Genomic DNA, 22,538 nt, shown 5'->3' on the forward strand with positions numbered 1-22,538 from the left:
AAGCCTGAATTTTGCTACTACGCTCAACAATTCTGGCATGAGTTCCTACACATTCCTATTAAAAATATGCCTGTAGCTGAAAATCCAATGAGAGAAAAATGGGCTTTGGTCCGTTAATTAGTTAAATAGTTCTATACGGCACTGCTTCCACATGGGAGTCATATTTATGGATTTAGATGAACAGTGGAAGAATAGTGCTTGGTGCTATATTCTTGGAAGTGCTGAATTTGAGGACATATATAAATTAAAATATTGTGCATATGCTAAGTGCTAGGTACTTTGTGCAATATAACTGAGCAAGGGATCTCTTAGGAAAGTAATAGCTAGCAGCAAAGGATGTCTAGCAAGTGGAATTTTCTGTTGATTCTCTCATTCCTTTTCCTATCTTTCCTTTGCCTGACAGAAACAGATGGAATTTTATTTTCTCACAATTACTATGAACTGAGACTAACAGCTCCTAAATTGGCAGTGAGGAGGTGGAAAGGTGTGAAGAAAAAAATAAAAAACATGCAAACCCTCTGTAACAGTCTGAACAGTGAAATGTGGAAATAAATCCTGTCATATGAATTAACCGTGGCTGATATGTGGCTTGTGGACTATACCTTTTATATAATGACCCAACAACTCGTCAAACAACGTGTGCATGTTGAACAATAACATGGTTTGGTGGCCGTTCTCCTAATGGTCAGAACTCCCAAACTGGTATAAAAAGAGCTGCACTGTCCTATCATTTACCTAGTGTTGAGGTATGCAAAGTTTTTCAGTTTTGAAATTGGTGGTTAAGCACGATCTGTATGGAAGCCACTGACTTTCTTATAACATCACATCTAGGTTCCTCTCTGCTCTGTTTCCTCTTCAAAGACACAACTTTGTGTTTTCTTTCTGTTACCATTTTTTTTTTCATCTGTATGGTTTAATTGGGGGAGGGCACAAAGGCAGTAAACTCACTTCAAAATCGACACCATCTAGCATATGAACATCTTCTGAGAAGGAAGCCACTTGACTTTCCTGTAGGTGCATTCTGGAGCTAAGCTGGATGTGCCCCAAGCAGTGTCCATATTGTGATGGCCTGACGCATGCCCCAAGAATCAGATGAGGACTTTCTGTGCTACAGCTATCGCTAGTTTTGAGAAAGAGGATTTAAAAGTTGAGCATCTTAATTCATTCCCTAAGCAGGCTAAATGGAAACATGATGGCATTGGCATTCAGAGACGTATCGGGAGGATGCAAAAGTGCCATTTTATAAGCCTTGGCTGAGGTGTGTGTGGGGAGAAGGCCTGATCCAACAGCCAAGTTTTGTTCCTGAGGAGGAGGATCCCAGTGCAGATCTCCACATGTGCTGGGCCCAACCCTGCTGTGCAGGATGCACAGCCTCTGAGCCAGAACGGGGTTCCCCCTTCCATGTGAAGAGGATGAAGATATCCTCAGGGGAGGAGAGCAGCAGAGGAAGAGATTTTGTGTGACAGAGCAAACAGGACATTGTGCAAACAAGCATCACAAAAAGGATCGGAATCAGGATGAATAGTGCAGAAAGCTCAAACAGAAGAGAGGACTGAACAAGGAAATATAAAGTGATGTACGGGCTGATGGGCAGAGCTAAAGTGAGGTTGTTTTCAGGCCTATCTCCTGCTCCAAGCACATTTCTGGGCCCGCACCACTGGGCACTGCCTCCTTGCTGTGCCACCACGGCTCACATGGCCAAGCCTGAAAAGCTTGGGGCTTGGGCTGGTGCTTGGCACACGGTGTCAGTACCCGTGGGATGGGGAGCGAGCTGCCCTGCAAGGGTGGGCAGCAACTCTAAATGAGGAGCCTGTGGCACAGTCTGTGCTTCGGCAGTATCCCTGGGGTATCAGGGAGAGTTACGGAGGAAAGGCGTTAGAGTTTCCTTACATGTGTTTTGTCTTCAGCTCAAAGGACACCAAAGCAGTAGAAAGAGCACCTAGTTAGGAAGCACGGAGATGTGTTAATTACCTGATCAGGCAATCTCTTGGTTAGACAGAAGATGCACAAGGACAAAATAAGTTATATCTAACTGGTAATGGCTAACTACATAAACTGTACACATTTATGTTACGCATGGCCTGAATCTTCTAAACAATTATAGCTACCTTCACAGTTTTGGGTACTCCAAATTTTTACCAGCGTCCCCTTGTTCATTCTGTTTGTCCTTCTTTTTAGAGGTCTTACTGAAACTAGAGTAAGCCCTCTTCCTTTACTTTTGAGATCATTTCAAATTCCAGTCACTATGAGCAAACCTACTCATGATTTAAGGCTTGGACTCTAAGAACTGCAGAGGCATTTTAAAGTAACTGTTCACATAAGTACATTTTCTATTGCTTGTGTTAGAAGTAATAGAATTTTTAGAGTTTTTCTTCACAAAACTTAAATTCTGGCCCTTAACTCTCTGACTGCTTGATATATTCTGAGAACTCGCTCCAGCTTGAAATTTTCCATTCTATTTCAGTGAACTAAAATATTTAAAACAAAGGGGAAAAGAACGAAAGGGAAGAACATTTCATGTTTAATATCTTATGAGCCACATATTTCTAGCTCTAGGATGGGAGGATATTGAGCCAGTATTCTGCCAAAACTTGTTGAAGTCAATGGAAAGAGCTGCACTGACAAAAGAGTGTTAGGACTGGATACCGAGGTGACTGCAGTGCAATATGCAGATACGTGAGCTGGCTTTATGATTAGTGCAGGAGGAAACAAACATGAGGGCACCACAGCATGGAGCTGAACATGCACTGATTTACCTGATTATTGTGAGAAGTCCAAAGTCACAACAAACTTCTTCCTTTTCCTGGGTTTCTTTTGATCTCTGATGAAGATGTTTGGGATATTCCCTAGCATATCTACCATAGGGATATTTCCTAGGGATGTTTCCTAGCATAGATACCTTGTAATTCCAACCCTTACCTGTTGTCACTGTGCCCGTAAAACAAGGCAGTAGAGCTGAGGCTGATGCCTGCTGTCACACCTCCCTCACAGAAGGAAGAGTGCCACCTCTTCTGAAAAATGCAATGACCTTGTGCCAACTTTTCTGAAAAATGCAGGGTCCTCACCAACTCTCTTTCCCTCTCCACGTGAGAGTGGCGAGGAACTGGGGAGTGGATGGCTTCTTCTTTCCTTAGGCACTTGCTATAGCTGGTGTATATTTTAAGCTCACTTAAAATCTGGCCACAGATCCAAGATCACGCCGGTCCTGAGTACCGTCTGTGTGTTGCTCTAAGATCAGTAAGATGTTAGAGGGTCTTTAAGATCAGATTCATTTACGTATACAATTGATTTTGATACTGCTGATCATGGCCTGGTACTTCAAGGTCTCTGTGTTCTTGGTAGTGCTCTCTATTGATCGTGATCCTCTCTAGAATTGCTTTTCAAAGCCAGGTGATAGGGATTGCTGCCTCTGGGTTGACATGTGTCCCTTCCTCTTTGCACCCACACATGCATGATTCAGGCTATCTATCCCTGAGCTTAGCCTGCAGTGTGAAGCAGTAGCTCCAGAGGCGGTCAGTGATTCCTTCTTATCACTGAGGAAGCTGAAATATGGAAGCTGTGAATGGTTGCACACCTTGAGCCTAAGCAAAGTTTCTGAGAAGATGACTGTGAAGCACGGGATAAGAGATCTTGAGAACACTAAAAATATTCAGCTACGTATTTTCTGCCAAGCGGACCCTGAAAGTTCTGGGAGAAATGCCAGAGTGATGCTGGTAGATGAACGTTTCTGAGCCATCTTGTCCTTGACAGCAGGAAAACAGAAATGTTGTTGAATCAGGCTATTTTTCTACAGCTAACCTCCCTTTGTTTCATTTTTCTTCATATGCGGTCGTGTTTAATACTGGGCCAAAAATCTTGAGAGTCACTGTTGGTTGTGCCCTTCTCATGGTAAGCCATGTGTTGGACAAAGCTTTTAGCTAAGCAGTTTGCATAAATTGCACCTTATTTATTTCATGGTTACCTCATGCCAGTGTCATATGCATACTCCTAGGTTTTCTAGGTTTCCACTGTTTTGCTGATTCACTGCATACAGCACACTGAGAATACCAAGTAACCTTGCAAACACAGCCTGATTCACATTACTTCTACTGCATCCTCATTTAGTGGAAGATCCAGCTTCAGTCTGCCTTAGTGTGTACAGCTGCAAAACATTTGGCCAAAGCCATGTATGAAACCTATTTCTTGAGGACTTGCTCAACAGGATTCTGCACTATACGTTGCCTTGCATTTGGGACTTTTGCACCCGTGCCTAAAGGCAGTGGCTATAGATATTTCTGACCTTTATGCAGAACTGGTCTCTAAAACATGGCTTGTTTGATTCTCACAGTTATTGTTCTTTGCCTAAAAAAATAAAAAGGAAAAATTACTGCCAGAGTTGTGCTACAATTGTTCAAATTACAATCTTTGTTCCTGGCAGTTTTGATGAGGTTAGAATGTTTCTAGATAATGATATATCTTGGTTAATCCCTTTCCAGCACCGTACGTTCCTGGTGTTATTACTGTCATTATTATTATTACAGTTCTAGGGCATTTTTTTTCTTCTTTTTTTCTGTTGAGCATACCCAATATGAAGAAATTTTCATTTTATGCTTGCTATTTTTTTCCTGACATTATAACATGAAGATTTCTTGCTGTTTGACTTCAATATCTTGTACTGATTGATGTTTCTGAGGCTCTCTTTCATGTCTTACTTTTAATAATTGTAACCACAATTTCAGTGGGACACTCATTTCACATTAGCTTCTTGTATTCCAACAAATTTTTGCAATGATGTGGAAAAATAGTTTAAGCCTTCAAAGAAATTTTATCCAAAATGGAAGTGTTTTAAGTTCATTTTTAAAGCATTTTCTGATTTTTGACCCCTGTGAGAACTAAAGTAGCCCAATCAAGTATATGTTAAAATGTTAAATATTTTATTTAAATATTTTAATGTTTTTATTTTAAATATTTTTATTCTGTAACATGGGAATGGAGAGAAGAAAGTTTGTAGGAGGTGCTGAACACATAGAAGTGAGTCGCCATGTAGTAATAAATGTCCCGTTAAATCTGCATAATGTTGGATTTTAAGCCATTGTTAAGATTCATAGAAACATAGAATCAAAGAACAGATTGGGTTGGAAATTACCTTAAAGATCCCCTAGTTCCAACACCCCTGCCCTGGGCTGGGACACCTCCCACCAGACCAGGTTGCCCAAAGCCCCATCCAGCCTGGCCTTGAACACCTCCAGGGATGGGGCATCCACAGCTTCTCTGGGCAACCTCTCCCAGTGCCTCACCACCCTCACAGTGAAGACTTTTTTCGTCATATTTAATTTAAATCTCCTCTCTTTTAGTTTAAAGCCATTTCCCCTTGTCCTACCCCACACTCCTTGACCAAAAGTCCTTCCCCAGCTTTCCTGTAGCCCCCTTTAGGCACTGGAAGGCCACTGTAAGATCTCTCTGGAGCCTTCTCTTTACCAGGCTGAACAACCCCAACTCCCTGAGCCTGTCTTTGTACAAGAGGTGCTCCAGCCCTCTGATCATCCTTGCGGCCCTCCTCTGGACTTGTTCTAATGCTTCCATCTCCTTCTTCTGCTGAGGGCCCTGGAACTGAACACAGTGCTCCAGGTGGGGTCTCAGAAGAGTGGAACAGAGGGGACAATCACCTCCCTTGACCTGCTAGCCACGCTGCTTTTGATGCAGCCCAGGATACAATTGGCTTTCTGGGCTGCAAGCTCACATTTCTGGCTCATGCTCAGTTTTTTATCCACCAACATCCCCAAGTCCTTCTTGTTAGGGCTGCTCTCAATCCACTCATCACCTGGCAAAATTCATGTTTGAGTTTGCCCTGACCCAGGTGCAGTTCCTTGCACTTGGCCTTGTTGAACCTCATGAGGTTCACACAGACCCACCTCTCAAGCCTGTCAAGGTCTCTTCAATCCAGTGTGTCACCTGCACTGCTCAGCTTGGTGTCATTGGTCAACTTGCTGAGGGTGCACTCAATCCCACTGTCCGTGTCACCAACAAAAACTCCTGAGGAAAACCACTCGTCACTCGTTTCCATTGTGGACTATATACAACATTAATAAGTCTAAATATGTATATCTTTGTCTGGGGTTTTCAGGCTTCTTTGAATATGCTGGGCATGATGCTCTGAGTTGCAAGAAGCCCAGCTGCTTAACAGTAGCTTCAGAAATGGCACCACCACTGAAGCACAGAGCCAAACATAGATATGGTCTTCTGCTGAGACTCTGGTCATGGTGACTGGAATGCTCCTATAGAACTAAGGGACAGTAAAAGAAACTCTGGCACATGATAGATAGATATAAAAAAATAATACATGTAGAAATCTATCTTTTTATGGGTTTGCATATACTTAGACTGATGGTAGACTGAAGGTGGGGTCATCATGACCTGTAACATTGTGCATGTCAGGGCTGATATTACATGGAAGTTCTTCAGAGCAATGTGGTTCAAATTCAGTGTTATTGGAGGCCATGTTACCATGGCCCTGATTCACAAGGGAGAGAAAACTATTTGGGGCTGTATCATATTGTTCTCCCTGTTAATGTATCTTTGCTGGAATATATTCACCTTGTTTGATCAGATTCAGGAGCTGATTTTCAGCACAATCCCAGTTAACCTTGGTGTTGTGTTTTTTGTTTTGTTTTGTTTTAAGATGTGCAAGGCTAGATTGGTGGCTTTCCAAAGCTATGAAATGAAAACAGCAGCTCCTTTTTCTTCCATTCAGTCTGCTGCTTTTTCCTTCTGCTGGAACACGCGCTATCTCACAAGAGCCTGTAGCTTAGCCTTAAGGTTAAGTGCATGCCTTCCCATTTCCTGCATACCTACTGTAGCTTTCTGGATTTTTTAACATGCTCCTGCTGTATTATTTCTAGATCATTGCTACCTTAAACTACTGAAGCACTGCAAATGTGCACAAAAGGGTCTTTGATTTCATTAAAGGGATGTACAGGAGTTCAATTATAACAAAAAGAAGAGAAACACTGTCACTTCTTTGTGTTATCTCTTTGCAGAAGTCATTTCTCCAAATGCCCTGGGCATCTTTTGGACATCAGTTTATTAAACTTGGCTCAGATAAGAATTATAGGGCACCTCTTTGTAAAGGATGTTTTATTGCAGAGTTAACATCAAGAAACATTGAAAATAAAGGTTCCTGACTATGTATATTAAAATAAAACAAGTTTGCAGTTTCTTAGGTAATGAAAACGCTCCTGGAGAATTTCTTCTATTTTCAAAAGTAATTTCCTGTGATCAAGACTGGATAGAGTAGTGACATTTGGATTGGGACAATGCATGGTATAATGTTTTTCCCATCCCATGACCCTAAATGCACTACTTGGGTGCTACAGCTCTTTCTTGGCCCTTCAACATGCCTCCTTTAGGTAACTGCATTGGATCAGAGTACAAAATTCAACTAGATAAATCACAGCTATGGTAGGCTCTTTCCATCTGGAAGCATAAAACATCCCACAACGTGGGCTCAGGTCCCTGAGAAAAATTGATCACAGCCCACATGATTTCTATGGGCTTACCTGCACTGCCATTGCGTCTTCGATTTTATACATGTATTTAAGGGACAGCTTCCAACTGGACATTATGAATTAAGAATGTACAGTAACTCAGTTGCTGCTGTGGCATGTCTGCTCAGAGCATCACCACGCCTAGCTGGCCATGCCTAAAAGAGTGGCAGAGGGCATGAATACAGCAGCGGTGCCATGAACTGCGATGGTTCATTGTGAACACAAACAAGGAGAAGAGAAGGAAATACATGGAAACTTGCCAGTTTCTAAATGAGGGGGGAAAATGGGTTTATCTTCAAATGATTTAGGTGACCATACACATTCAGGTGTTTGCCACAGGGCGGATGGCAGGGGGGATGAGGAGGAACGGAGAGTTTTGGAAAATCTTTTGGAAATCTAAAATAACTGATTTATTTATTTATTTATTTATTTATTTTTAATTACGACAAAGTAGATGTAAGTAGTACGTTAGTAGTTTGGTATTTGTTCACAAGAGCAGTCTGGTAGAAAGCTAATTTTTAGCCTAAGAGAGAAAAAAAATACTCAAACAAAGTCTGTCTGTGCAATGGTATGGCATTATCTAAGTCATCCATGTCTTGTCAGTGTGTTAGCACAACTTGTTCTTCACTTGTCACAGTTTGTAGAAAAGATCTTTGTATTGTGCAAATAAAAAGACATTTGAGTACTCCTAAGTACAACTTTGAAAGAAAAAATATTTGCTTGAGACAAACAACTGTTTTGTGACAGAACTATTTCAGGTGAAAAGAATGTAAAAATCCAAGCAATGTGTCTCTGGTATATAAATAAATGCCCTGTAATTGTCTGTTAAAAGTGGAGGTAATGGTGTTGAAACAATAGGCTCCATTGAAAAATGAAATCCTGTAAAGTGATAAATGTGTAAGGTCAGCTGAACTATCTGAAGGTAAATCATTTTTCTTTCCTTAGCTTCTGGCACCTCTAATCTGAGAAAGAAGACTTTCAGAAATTAACTCCATGTGTTCCACAGAGGTAGGAAAGGTCCTATATCAGGTATAGGATCACACCTTCCACTTCATTAAGCGGGAACCCCTTCAGCACATTGCCTCTTGGCGGGATTAGACAGTTCCTAGCACAAAAAATGTCCAAGCTGTGCTCAGACACGCTCAGCTCCAGCTAAGACAGTCTCAAGCAGATGGCTGGCAAGACTGATGAGACCGACACATTTCTGACCAGCTTGCTGCTAAGGGGCTCATACTTCACATTCCTTTTAAGAGGTTGGGGTCCTTTAAACAGATAATAGGTAAAAATCCTCTCCCATACACAAAGAAATGTGTATGGGTCCAGTGGGCCCAAAACTCAGCTGGAGCTTGCATCTCTAGAGGGGAGCACTGATCAGTAGGCAGTCCCTTACCTCCCAGACATTCCCAGCTCTGATCTCTCCCAACTTCTGCCAATTCTAGATATGCTTTACATATAAATATATATATATATTATGGAGTATATACATAGATCTAATACATAGCACTGCTGCTGTCCCAGGCAGCAGCACTATCCTGATGTAAAGAGTTTTCCTCCCCAACCACAAAACTCAGCAGAGGAGCTCAGGATCCTCACTGCATGTACAGAAATGCTCCGCTTGTGATGGGAACATGAACTTCTGGGCAATAACAACACAGTGCCAGTGCAGCGGGCTTCATTTGAGAAGGGTTTGGCTCAGTCTCTGTGTTCATGGCCTCTTTTGCTTTGAAAGCATGAGAATTTTTCCAATAAAGCTTAATTTGTGAAGCTATTTTGATAATAACTTCACACGAAACTGAGCAAGAAGAAAGACCTAGCACAAGATTAAAGACATAGACAGTGGAAGAATAAAGATGAAGCTATTAATACCAAGCGTGTAAGAACTTAAACTCACAAAAAAGAACAGCTAGGAATAAAAATGCTAAGTTCAGATAATTCAGATATTTGATCTTTTACTTCTCATACAACTCATTTTCTTTACATCCCTGGTGTTTCCATTAGAAATATGACTCTCCTTCCCTGCCTCTTGTTCAGCTGGTATTTTTGGTCATGACAGTTTTTCATCTTCAGGAACAAAGGAATTTTTGTGCTTTATAAGATCAGAGGTTGATGCAGTCCCATGACTTTTCTCTGACAATGATAACCCAACTGATTGCAAAAAAAGTACAAGCAATTGTTGCAGGCAAAAAAAAAAGAATTTTCTTTCTTCCTTTTAGCAGCACTCAGCTTCAAAAGAAAAACCTGAAGGGATGCTCACTATTTAAAATTATCTCTGTTATTATCGTCATAAGATGGCCAGGCCTATTTTAACCTCAATGGGTCTATTCCTTTATGATGTCCTCTTAACTTTTGATAGCAATGTTATGTTGTGGTAAGTGGTTTATTCTATTTCAGTTTTTCAAATTTCTTGCTATTCAAATTCAGTGTATGATCTTATGCTTAGAATAAAAGCCAATATGAATTACATTATCTATGTTTTCTTGTGAGGGGTTTATTTTTGTTGTTGTTGTTTTTTGTTTGTTTGTTTTGTTATTTATGCATCGTCCCTCATTCATTTCTATATTAAACAGTCCCATGTATAGGGTCTTGCCTTGTATGAGAGTCTCTAGAGGATGTATATATTTCATCATCTGTCTTTGAAATAATTTCATTTGCACTGTTTTGAGATGGAGAGAATAAAACTAAACAAAATAGGATATATACCTCTGATTTATATTGTGCTTGTATACTTTCAGCGTTGTTTTCAATGTTGCTTATAGGCATTTTTGGTCATGATCCTTTTACCTATGTAGACACTTGCAAAGTCTAGCAGAATTTGCCTTAGGAACCACTGGCTTATTTGACTATTTTTTGGGAAACATTTGGAGAAAATACCTTAGGTGGAGAATGATTTTGCAAAGAAGTTCCTGAGAAGGATCTCTTTGTTTTGCCTAAGAGTGAGTGTATCTTACTTCAGCAGTTCCACCATTTCTTTCAAAACTCTCTGAGCGTATCATTTAGCCGTGAGAACTAGTCCTTTGCTTTATCCTGTTTCAGCACCTCTTCCTCTTAGGCCAGGTCATAATGCTACAGATCCGTGGTTTGCATTACGGAGCCAAATGCAAATGCTTCAAGAGATGCATTTTCTGCAATCTCTTAGGCTGTCCAGGGAAGTGGTTGAGTCACCACCCCAGGAGGTCTTCAAGAAACGTGTAGATGTAGAACTTCATAGCATGGTTTAGTGGTGGACTTGTCAGTACTAGGTTAAAGGTTGGACTAGATGATCTTAGAGGTCTTCTCCAACCTGAATAATTCTGTGATTCTGTGAAAGGAAAGCCCATTACCTCTATGTATTACAGATCCGCGGTTGTCCATTATTAATGCAAACAGTTGCTTTGGGGAAAATAACCCTCACTTCTGGCTGCTGATAGGAAGGCTGCACCTGGCACTTGGGGGGCTTGGGCTGCAGAAGCCGAGCAGGCCACACGCTGCCACCGGGTATGTGTCTGTTCCTAATGAAGCTGAATAAACTCAGCGTGTAAATAAACAAATGGTTGAGAAACCGAGTAAATGAAGCATCACTTTCTGTGGTTGATATAAGCTATCTTATTTACAAAGAATAGTCTTTCAGGGAAGCAGAAGGCACTTGCCTTTGTGAACTCACCAGCAGATAGCTGCAAGCAAGCTGCCTCTGTCATCGAGGTAAAACACAATGCTGACAGATCTCTAACTTGACGGTGGCACTAAACAGGATTAACCGCTTTAGCATCTCAGGTTTCATTGCTTTGACACGTCAATAGGCGCTGCTCACGCGGAGAATGGCATTTGTCATAGTATTCGTGCCTGCGGTGGACTCTTGGATCGTACCTGGCCTGATGCATTGTTCTAAAGTGTGCGCGGTTTTCAGCCAAGCCTTTGAGAGTGTCTCAATGGCGTTATTAGCAGTTGTTTGGGACTCAGTGTGCTTATTGAAACACATAGCAACCCAGCTCCAATGCCCTCCAGAGTCTGGGGTGTTCCTACAGAGCACCAGTCAGTGGTTGTTCCCTCACAGCCCTATGCACAGCAGCCTTCAGAGGCCTGGCCCTCCTGATGGCAAACCAGGGACCCTGCAGCCAAACCCAACGCTGGTCTCTGTGGTAACTCAGCCTCTCAAATGCCCCACAATATTCTGCTCAAAGAAGCTCACGGTAGCCACTGAAGAGATGCTGACCCCAGCACGTGGAGAAAGCCACTGCCATAAGAGAAAACAGGGGCACGGGATGCCACCTGCCATGTGGTGATGTGCAGCGCCTCAGCTGAATGAGGATAACCAACCATAGGTTTCAACTATCATAAAATAAATCTGAATTTGGGTCAAGCACATTGCTAAAATATCCATTGATGCATAAGGGCTGGTGACTTAGGATGTGTATTGCAGCATTTGCATTTGGCTCCCTAATACAAACCACTGATCTCTCCAGATTATGACTCAGACATAAAAGTTTTGCTTTTTGGTGCTACTGCTTTGTTTCAAACTCCATGTTTACATCTGTTCTGTAAAATGCCTTCTCCCATTTTATTCATGAGTTTCAGACTAATTGGAAAGCTTCCTGCAACATTTGTACACTGAAATTGCCTGCAGTAAAGGGATGATTTTGCTGTTGTTCTTAGATCCAAACAAACAAACAAACAACAACAATGGTTGGATATTTTATTTCTCAGAATAGGACATTCTGAATTAGAAGTTCTGAAAACTTTGGGAACTCTGATTCACAACACTTCAATTCAAATGTAATTTATGTAAAAACATTAAAGAGAGGGTCAGATAAGGGCACTTAGAACCATTGAAAGAAACCATTTCCATTTACTGAAACAGTTTTACTTGGTCAGCTTATGGACCCAGTGGGGATTTTGATTTTTCAGTGTCAATCAGGACAGAAAAACTACTTGAAACATGGAAAATTCTTCTGGAAGAAAAACCAATTTTCTGTCTAGCCCTATGTATTATTTATTTCACTAAGAGACAGCTTGAAGCTTCAGAGGACTTGACAGATGTCAGAAGAGCCCCTCATCACCTCAAATTTGACCTTTTTTGGTACTACAAATCTATTACAGGTTTTTGTCCCCGGTATTTTGGGAGTGTTTTTTTGTTTGGTTGTTTGGTTTGTTTGTTGTTGTTGTTTTTTTGCTTGTCACTGTGTGGGAAGCATGCACCTGAAGTAATAAGAAACCAAAGAAAGCAAATTTGTTTTCCTTTGATGGAGCAATTTTAATCACTATTTGTTCGATGGCAGAAGGTTACTCCTAGCTTAAGTCTATCCTATCTGAAATTGGTTCCTTACTGCTTATCCCCTCCCCTAGAAATCAATTTCTAATGAATACAGTAAAATATTTTGAAAAGCATTATGGCCAAGATCTTGTTCTCACTTATTTCTGACAGCTTTCTGTATCTCAGAAAAGTTATTTTCAGGTTTGCCATGCAAATGAATATAACACAACTTTTCTTTCAGTGTTGCAGTTCTGGCATGCATATCTAAACACCTAAGCTAAACATCTAAATTGCTTTAGAAGGCTTGATTTTTTAATATATTTTTTTACTTATTATAGTTGCAGTGAGTGTTCTTTACACTTGTCATCTGTAATTATTCCTGTTCTTAATCTACACAGTTTAAAAATTGTGAAGGAGGTGATGGCATTTCCTACAAGCAAGCAGAACAGAAAAAAATGAAAAAAGATGTTATTAAAAGAATATGTCATTGTCACCTTTGAAGGACTTCTCAGACTGTTCAGAAAAAGGTAAAATTCATTCTCAGGAAAGAACAAAGTGCCACCTTGCCTTCACAAAAAACATCTACAATTTCTACTGAATTCACATAACAAAGAGTGGAAGTCAGACCTGTTTATGTCTCAATGCGCTCTCTTTAGGGAGCGAAACTGTGCAGCTTCTCATACACCTGTAATATACTCAGTTACACGGGAGAACCACACTGTGACAGCTTGAAGGAGGGAGGACTCTGAAAGCACGAAGGCAGTTTATAATTCCCCTTAAAACTATTTTGGCACACGCATGGTTGCTGGAGCAATGAAGCCACTTCCCCGAGGAAGCAGATCCTCCTGATGGCCACCAGGAAAGCTGCCAGGCTGAGAAGCTTGCTGCTGGCAGGGACCCCGGGGGACACCCGGGGGTGTCTGGGGCTGTGCAGCCCCCCAGCCTGCCTTCTTCCTTCCCTTGCTATTTTAAAGCCTTGTCTCCTAATCTCTCTTGTAGCACATACCTTAGTATATAGCACATATCTGGTCATTCAGATTGGTCTTTTCTGCTCTCTTCAGGTCTACACAGTTACCAAAGCCTGACAGACCACTGCTGCTGAGCCTTTCTAGGGCTGTGTAAAGCCGGCTGTTTCACACGGAGTCTGTGCTTCAGTTTTCACATCCTTGCATGTGGTTTGACATTCTCACTGTAGCACTCTGACACTGGCACCTTGTGTACAGACTGTGATTCATATAACCACAGATTGTTTTTTTCTTTTCATTTGCACACAATTGCAGCTTTTTTTTTTTTTTCCTGCAGAGAATCTGCAGCTGATCCTATATTCCTCAGCCCAGTACCATGCACTTATCCCTGTTGCATAGTACTGTCCTTTTTACAGACTCTTTCGTCAGTGTGTGAAAATCCCCCTAAATCCCACAGCTGTCCTGCAGCACAATAAAGTCTCCCGATTCGGTATAATCCGTGGTTAGGTAAACACGTTTTCTAAACCATTGCTGAGTTCATCAACATCCTTCCAATTTGACAGTGAGCCACTCGTAACCACTCCCTAAATATCTCCAACCTACATTGTATGCCTTGTTTGCTTAAAGAATATCATAAGAAACCATGTCGGAAATCTTACTAAAGCGACATCCAATGTGACATCCAATGTTTTTCTGCCACTGAGAATTCCTCTTGCTTTGTTGCAAGAGTTATCAGATGTTTGATGTCTTTTGTCGTTGAAAAAGCTGTGTTGTCTGTAACTTGTTGCTTTATAGGTGCTTAAAAATAGCCTGTTTATTTCCTCCAGTATCTTTTCTGGACACTGAATTTAAACAGATTGGTATACAACTTTTATCTCCTCCTTTCCTTTCAACGCTATGCTTGTCCTTTTCTGTCCTCTAAATATCTGTTCCACTATAAATTCTCAGCGACAGTTTCAGAGATTTCATCAGTTGGTTCTTTCAGTACAGCTGATTGGAAAGCAGCTAATTTTGTCTGAATAATTTCTCACTTGGTAGTCAAGTCTGAAATCCAGCTGTCTTCTGAGGAATCAATAATGACTTATATTTCTAAAAAAATCAATAATAGGTGCAAAAATACTAAGAAGCTTGGCTTTCTTGCTGTCATCTGTCAAAAAACTTTCCAGTTCTGCTTGACACTGGAGTAATCGTTTGCTCAATCTTTTCAATTCCTGGTGATGTGCTTGGAATGATTTTGTGTTACTCCTGATGCCCCTTATCAATTGCATCTCATTTTTTTGCCTTCTGATTTCACCCCTGCATGACTGGGCTACTGTTGTAGCTCTCCAGAGCAACCCAACAAAGCTTCTCTTTTCTGCATGCTTCACTCCTGCCTGAGCTTCTGAAACTGCCCATGACAGCCAGGCTGGTCTTGCACTATGCCTTTATCTTTTCTGTGTGGACTGATGGTTCTCTTACTTACACACTTAATGTTGTTTCTGTGAGGAATTGCCAGCTCTCTTAAACAACTTTTTTATCTGCATCAACCTTCCAGAACATCATGTTGAACTGTTGTAGGTGTTCACTTGGATCTACCTCCATGAAACATTTCTATTCTGATGTCATTGCTTATTTCTAAAATCATGGAATCTCCCTGCAAAAACCTGTGAAGCCACATGTACATGTATATGTGCATATGTACGTATATATAAAATATGCATGCATGCATATATATATATACACATATTCCATCTCTCTTTGTAAAGAACACTGAGGACTTAATTTTTTTCTCTCTTTGTGACCCAAATAATTCAGTTTAATACCTATAAAGGGAAATGCAAGATGATGGGTGAGTCATCAGGAAACAAGCTCATCATACTGCTGGAAAATGGAAGCAGGCAACATTCCTTTTCTAATAATCCTGTATGGAAATTCTTTGTTTTGCATCAGCTGTAGCTAGTAGGTGAGGGACGCTTGTGAAGGTGTTATGGACACAATTTGGCTCCTAGATGACAAGGGAGCTTTAAAAGTTTTATTTTATTCTGCTCTGTCATCTTGCAGACATTTATTCTTATGTCTGTTGTTTATTCCCAAGTTCCCAACACCAGGGGTCTAAAAAGCAATATTAATGCTGGTTAGACTTCGTGATTTCCTCAGCTTCTGGGGCACACGATGAGCAGGCAGGCAGAGGACTGCACCAGCTCATGGTGGACAGCCATGGCAGCGAGAGCTCTGGAAACCATTGGTGTGGTCACCACTGAATCCTTCTGATGCTGTATCAAGTACCAGCTTGGGTTTAAAGGGTATCTTAAAAACATGCTTTCGTTTCTTACATCTCTCCCAAGGACTTTTTCCAGGGCATGTGGCACATTTCTGTATCCAGCTCTAGAATGAAGGTGATTTTTTGTTTTTCTGCAAAAGTTTAGTATGAGAGAAGGGGGAAAAAACATTTCAAATTAAGCATCATCAATCCACGTTGGCTATGAGCATGCCACACTTGGCTACAAAGATTTTTCTGTAACCATATTTTAGTATTCCTTTGTCTTTCTTTTGCATATTTTTAGACATTTGTGTTAGCATAATTTTTCTCATTTCTGTCACATTGTCTAAATGCTAAACATTAAAATTTAATGCAAGGGCTCGTTTTCCTTGTTTCTGAAACATTTGCTGCTTCCAAGAGTGGTTAAAATGAGTTAGCAGTAGCAACGTGTGATGTGTGCGTGATACTTGTGTTGGATGGATGAATTTGACTTTTTTACAGGAGGGTTTGAGGGTTCTTTGGTATAGATTTGGATTTATTTATTATTATTATTAGGAAACCTCATGGCATCTCTCTCTCAGACCCTAGTTTGGTTTTGGATTTAAGATGTGGCTTTCGCGTGATCCGAGCAGCAAAGATAACACCCCGGCACGGAAAGCAAGCCCCAAACTTGCGTCGCCGTTAAGAGACGTTTGTCATACCCCTGCCCGCACACCTCCAGGGGTCTGCACCGAAACACCCGCAGCTCAAACGGGAACGACCCCCCCCCAAAAATAACCCGGGCAAGCGAGCACCCTGCAGCCCGCTGCTTCAGGACGGGGTCTCCGGCAGCCCCCCGGGGTGCCGCCGCTGGGTGTCAGGCGCAAGGCACCCGGCGCGGGCGGGCAGCGCCGATGGCGCAGCGCCTGTCGGCTGCCAGCCGCACCCCGGACGGCCCCCGGGAGGCGACCTCCCTGCTGCGAGGCCTCCCGGGCGAAGGACCGGAGCCCCGGCCCCCGGCTGCGGGCGGAAAGGGGGCGGCGGCGGCCGGCCCTCGCCCCCGGTGCCGCTGGCGGGCATGCGCGATGCCCCCGCAACATGGCGGCGGCGTGAGGCGGCCGGCGGCGGCGGGAGCCGCTTGAGGGAGGCGGCGGCGCCGCTGCCCCCCCGGCCCCGCGGCCCCGGTGAGTGGCGGCGGCCGGGCCCCGGGAGGCGGCCCCGAGCCCTCCGCGGAGCGGAGCGTGGGGGGCTCGGGCGCGGTGGCGGCGGGGGGCGGCCTCGTGGTGCTGCTGGTGCTGGTGCTCCCCGCCGCCGCCAGCTGCGAGGGCAGCGTGCTGCCCGGCGAGGTGCCGCGCTCGGGGACCCTCGGGGGGTCGGCGGGGCGCTCGGGGGGGCTTTGCATGCCCCCGAGGAGCTCGTTGTCGCGGTGTGAGCCCCAGGGCTTGCCCCGAGGCTGGTTTCTGGCTGTCCCGTTAGCCTGCAGAAGACAGGGAGAAGTCACCGGGCGGCGGGACGGAGAGGTGCTGGCGGCTGGTGGGTTCTCCTGCTGCACGCCTCGCCTGTGGCTGGCAGCTCCTCCGGGTCTGGGCTCTGAACCTGAAATCGCCTCTGGCTCGCAGCTCCTCCGGGTCTGGTGAGCTGACCTTAAAAAGTGCCTCGTTCATCTGGTGGTAATTTTTTGGGGCGTTCTTCACCTGGCTTGCGAACAGCACCTCGGTGCAAGTTTGTGCCATTTTTGTAGGAGTTGGGCTCGATGATCCTTGTGGGTCCCTTCCAACTTGGGATGTTCTGTGATTTATGATTCAAGGAAGAGCAGCCTTAAAATCTCTGGGTTTTTAAAGCTCTCCTGCTGCGCCTCACACCTTGGAGATGGCACAGAAAAGCTGTCTGTGGGACAGTCGCCCGGTGTCGGAAACCACCACAGTGCTTGTGCGGGTGGGAAGAGCAGCAGCAGGAAGGCATTTACCGTGTTAGCTGTGTTTTAAGCTGTCATATTAACATCAGGTAATAAATAGGAGAGTGAACGCGCTGGGGCTGTCCCGTCAACTGCTGCTCAGAGCACAGCACCCCACAGGAGACTCGAGGGGGCTCTGGCAGCGCGGCGGCAGGAGCTGCGCCTACAGCCAGGCCGCCTGGTCGGGGCAGGGGGAGCCGGTTTTCTCCCTTAGGGTGTAATAAAATGTAAGTACTATTTATGGGTGATGCAACTTGAATTGATGTAAAGAATAACCAAGTTAAAGACACTTCAGTACTTTATTTATGGGAGTTTTCACAGTAATGCAAGCAGGAAGAGCGTACGGTGAAACTGAAATTTAGATGTAGAAGTACTAGAAGGGCTGTTAACTTTTAACAAGTTCTAGCTTTAAGTATTAAAGTAATGCTTTCTGATTTTGTTTGAGACTCTTGTGACAGAGTTGTTGTTCTAGTTCTCTAATTGTCGCAAGTAGCGCAGCAGCATGGTTGTAGTATCTTTCAGGTTAGTTGGTAGTAAGTATTTCATAATCTGTTCATAATTCTGTTCAGATTCTGGTAATAGAAATGCTCGCTTCTGGTTTCATGTTATTAACTGCTTGCACAGCAATTAAAAGCCGTGTAGATACACAAACGTGACCGGCTCCGATTAGGTTGTTCTTAAAATTGGGTCATACGGTAGGTGTTGATCTTGGTGTAGGATCTTGGTTCAGGGAAGGAGCAGTAACAGTCCTATAAAATATGTTTCCTCAGACTTTGTACATTGCTACTTTGAATGTGCAGACGCCTTTTTTTCTTTCTCCTTTCTCTTTTTTGGCGGCGGTGGCTGCTGGTGCTGTCCTTGCTGCATGCGGTGCAGCACTCTGATAAGGTAAAGGCGTTGTTTTCTGTGGTAGCTGCCTGAGTTCAAAAGAGGTGTTGGGGAGGGCTTGTGTTACACAACCGAATATAATTTTGTTTTCATTAGTGTGAAATTGATGGTACAGAGAATGCATTCGTTCCGAAGTCTGCCTAAAAGTTGAGTGTGTAAAACGACTCTGCTGGACTTGAGGGGACGTACAAAAGGGTGAAGGAAATGTGCAAAGGGCAGAAGTCGCCACCTACGTTGGGCGTCCTTTTCTCACAATTGTGTCTCATTGTTTTCTTAGTACTGAAATGGGACTGCGAGCTGTGAGTGAGCCGTGCTTGCTCCCTTTATCTGTTGCGGTCCATATGTGATGGAGTGGGTGTGCGGGGAGGAATGGAGTCCTTGGTAATTATCGCTTGATATTAAGGAGTGTTGCCAACAGGAAATGCCATTTGTCGTTAACTGTCCAGGACACTGCCGCCGACCTTCTTATTCGTCTGGCTACCTCTGCCTCAAGCAGGAATGGGTAAAATACACAGTTTTTCTTGTATATTTTCAGATAATCTTTGAAAATAATGCAGTGTGCTATAATGTTTTCTGAGTGTAAATATAAAGCAAATTACAGGTAGGGACTGGGACAGTGCTTCAAAGGGTCCGCACAAGGGAGGCTGTTAACCAACTTCTTGACCTCTGCATCTGCTGGGGCTTTAAAGTTCTGTTTACTCCCATTTGACAGAAGTAGCCTTAGGCACCCAATCTTAGTGCTGATTGCTTCTTCCAGAGATTAAAATCTTAAATGTTGAGGGCTATGCTGTTAGTGTTCTCTAAAATGTAAGACATGCAACGTCAGTGGCTCAGGACTCCGATTCCTCTAGGACATTGGAAACCATGTATGGAGCTGTTGGGGCTTAATAGAGCTGTTTTTAAATGTGGAGCAACAGAAATGTTAAAGGTAAAATTGTTTGTGCTTGAATGTTACAGGTGTTTGCGTTGCATGTCATAGCCCTGGTATTTTTGCAAATACTTAGAGTTTGGCTCAGTGTAATTTGAAATCCTAGAATACTTGTTCTAATGTGATTTGGTGAATGCTTTCTTTTTTGCTATGATGTGTTTTTGGTATAGGGCAGTGTTTTACTGATACAATTTGTAGGATTTCTTTCAAGTTCCAAGTCTTCTCTAATTTGGTGATGTCTTGATGTAATGGTAGGCAGCTTTAACATTAGTTATATGCAGTCAAGTTTATTTTTATGTTTTTTTATTAGTTATATGCGGTCAAGTTACAGTGATGGCTGATAATGGTGAGATACAGGCAGCGTGTGCATGCAAACAGCTTCACCTGCGCTATGTGGAAAGACGATCCATTTGCTGTGGATGAAGACCCTAAAAAGTTTTGGTTAAGTCCCCGGAGGAGCCCTAGCTTCTTTTAAGGATATGTTCCTGTGCCAGTCCCATCTTTTGTACAAGCGTACTGCGTGCTGCGGCTGGCCAACCTGACCTGCCTGGGTGGCAGTGGCCGTGGAGCAGCAGCGTCGTGCCAGGCCGGCTTGGTGAGCCACCTTGCGCTGCCTGAAGCTGGCGTCCCACGTCTGCAATCTTCTTTAAGCGTATCTCTAGTCCTGCAAGACGGGTAAAGGGGGCTGTGTACCCGCTGCTGCTGGGGCAAGGACTCGTGGCACAGCTGCTGGCGGTGGGGGGCACGCTGCCCTGTTGCTTTTAGCACATTTACAAGTAGAGTAACCAGGGCACTAGCGGTGGTAGTACGAGTACCCTCAGATGTACTCGTGTCTCTTCCTTGTCAGCCTTTCTGCTTGGTCAGTGAGGAGATAGATCTGGAGGAAAGTCAGGAGCTGCAACACAGCTGTTCAGAAATCAGCAGCTATCTTTACAAGGCTCCTTATCTCTGCTTGATGGGCTTGCTCTGATGCTTTCTCTTGTACGCAATGGATACGGAGCAGCCAGGTCATTTGCAGCAGAGGGGATATGCTGTCTCCTACCTCCTTGCCGGATTGCTGTCACAGGAACTTGCAGCTTTAGTTTCTGTGTCCTTGGAACAGGACAAAAAAAAATCCAGTATTATCTGAAATATGAATGGTGTGAAGAAATATACAGTTCTTTGTTGGTGCTGGTGAGTTTTGTCTGTCTCGTTTCAGCACTGCAGATTGAGAACTGGTTCATAGTTCTTGGCTTTAACAAAGGTGACTGCTGCATGGGTAGTATTTGATTGTTTTGGATCCAGATTGGTGCACCACTAAATGTGTGCTGAGTGTGTTTTTCCACGCGCATTCTTCCTGCTTTTCTGAATTACTGGCAGAGCCATTAAGATGGAAGTATTTCTGAAATCCTCAAACCTTTAACAAAATTTTAGTGCTCTTCCACTTGTTTTAGTAGGCAATAGCCTCTCTGCCTCACAGGGAAGATGCTTTCTAGATATCTTATGTCCAAACTAATCTTAAAGTGCTTTTTCTTTGTGATTTGTTAGAATAACGTTGTGTGCAGCTCAAGTGTGAGCAGTGTTTTTGGAGTGTTATTTTTTCCCTGTAGGTGATGTATTATCTGTGCGGCTCCCCATTTAGCATGTCGTCATCTAAAACCAAGCAAGTCATTACATTAAAGGTAGGTGTCCTCCTTTGAATCATTTGGTTCTAGGCCTTCGGCTTCACAAATCAGGTCAAATTCCACTTAAGACAGCAAAGAAATCTAGGCCTTTCATGAAAGGGTTGAACTTCTTTGATGGAAATCTCAGTTTGTTGTCTTCTCAAGGTAATACGATAGCCCTTTTAGCGCAGGGCAAAGCCGAGGCTGAGCCTTTCATCATCTCTAGCGTGCATTAGCTCAGGGAGCATCTGAAGTTTATAAAACGTGCAAGAGAGTAGCACCGTTTTAATGAGGTGCATACATAAAGCGAAGCACGCGCCGTTATTTATGTACTGTATGGAATCTGCCGGAGATTAAGGCAGAGGAGGTCAGTGCCGCCAGCGCAACTCCTGGGGCGCTCCTAAAAGCCCATTTGGAAAGAGCAGTTCGTAAAAACGAGTCTTGTACGTGGAGGAATGTGAAAGGGTATCAGAGCTGCTAAATTTGGCGGAACTTGTCGCTGCCATCTATCGGGGCTCAGACTAAAAGGTCTGGGGCGTGCACGATGGCACTTCTAATGCTAAACCCTGTACGCGTGCCCTGCGCTGGAGTGCACTGAAGAGGCAGACAGTGGTTTTCTGGAAAGGCCTGAAGGTATGTACTGCTTCTAATCATGAAACGAACAGCGTTATAATTAGTGGGAAAACTGTGTGTCTTGTGTGTATTTTTGTTTTCTTCTGCTTGAGTTCTTGCCTGAATGCCCTCAGGTGCCCAGCAGGGTAAGCTGAGGGTGGGGAAGGGGCCAGGGATCGCAGCGTGCGAAGCAGAAAGGGGCTGCTCTGTCCCTGCCCCTGTCCTGGGGCTGGCATCCAACAGGGACACAGCTCCCCAGGCGTGCTGGGGAAGACGTGGCCCCACCACATCATGCCCCGTTTCACCCTGTTTATTTCAGAAGTGGAAAGTTGTCCTAGGAAGTTTGGAAAGAGAGACACGGGCTTGCTTTGGATGTTTCCGATGCGCTGGGCTTCTGCCTTCTGTTTTCAAAGAGTGCAGCAAATGCTACAGCTGAGTATTTGCAGCTGTCCTGTCGTATGAATACTTAGGAGCAGGCTGTTCTCTGTGGACCCATCAGCACGGCGTGTGCCACGGGAATGCCTGGCGGCACCGAACAGGACTCATGAATGTTCGTCTGAATAGATGGACATGTGTTTTT

The 22,538-nt window shown here is 43.6% G+C and overlaps 2 protein-coding genes across 2 annotated transcripts in view; one reads left to right on the forward strand and one right to left on the reverse strand.

Annotated features, from left to right (window-relative positions):
- Positions 1–22,538, reverse strand: part of BEND2 (BEN domain containing 2) — a 446,678-nt gene that overhangs the window by 178,047 nt on the left and 246,093 nt on the right. The window lies entirely within an intron of this gene.
- Positions 17,027–22,538, forward strand: part of SCML2 (Scm polycomb group protein like 2) — a 70,336-nt gene continuing 64,824 nt past the window's right edge. Inside the window, exon 1 of the mRNA XM_035542214.2 lies at positions 17,027–17,117. The gene's annotated coding sequence lies outside the window, so the exon portion shown is untranslated. The remainder of the gene's footprint in view (positions 17,118–22,538) is intronic.

This window comes from Cygnus atratus, chromosome 1 (genome assembly GCF_013377495.2).
Source record: "Cygnus atratus isolate AKBS03 ecotype Queensland, Australia chromosome 1, CAtr_DNAZoo_HiC_assembly, whole genome shotgun sequence".
Taxonomy (NCBI): domain Eukaryota; kingdom Metazoa; phylum Chordata; class Aves; order Anseriformes; family Anatidae; genus Cygnus; species Cygnus atratus.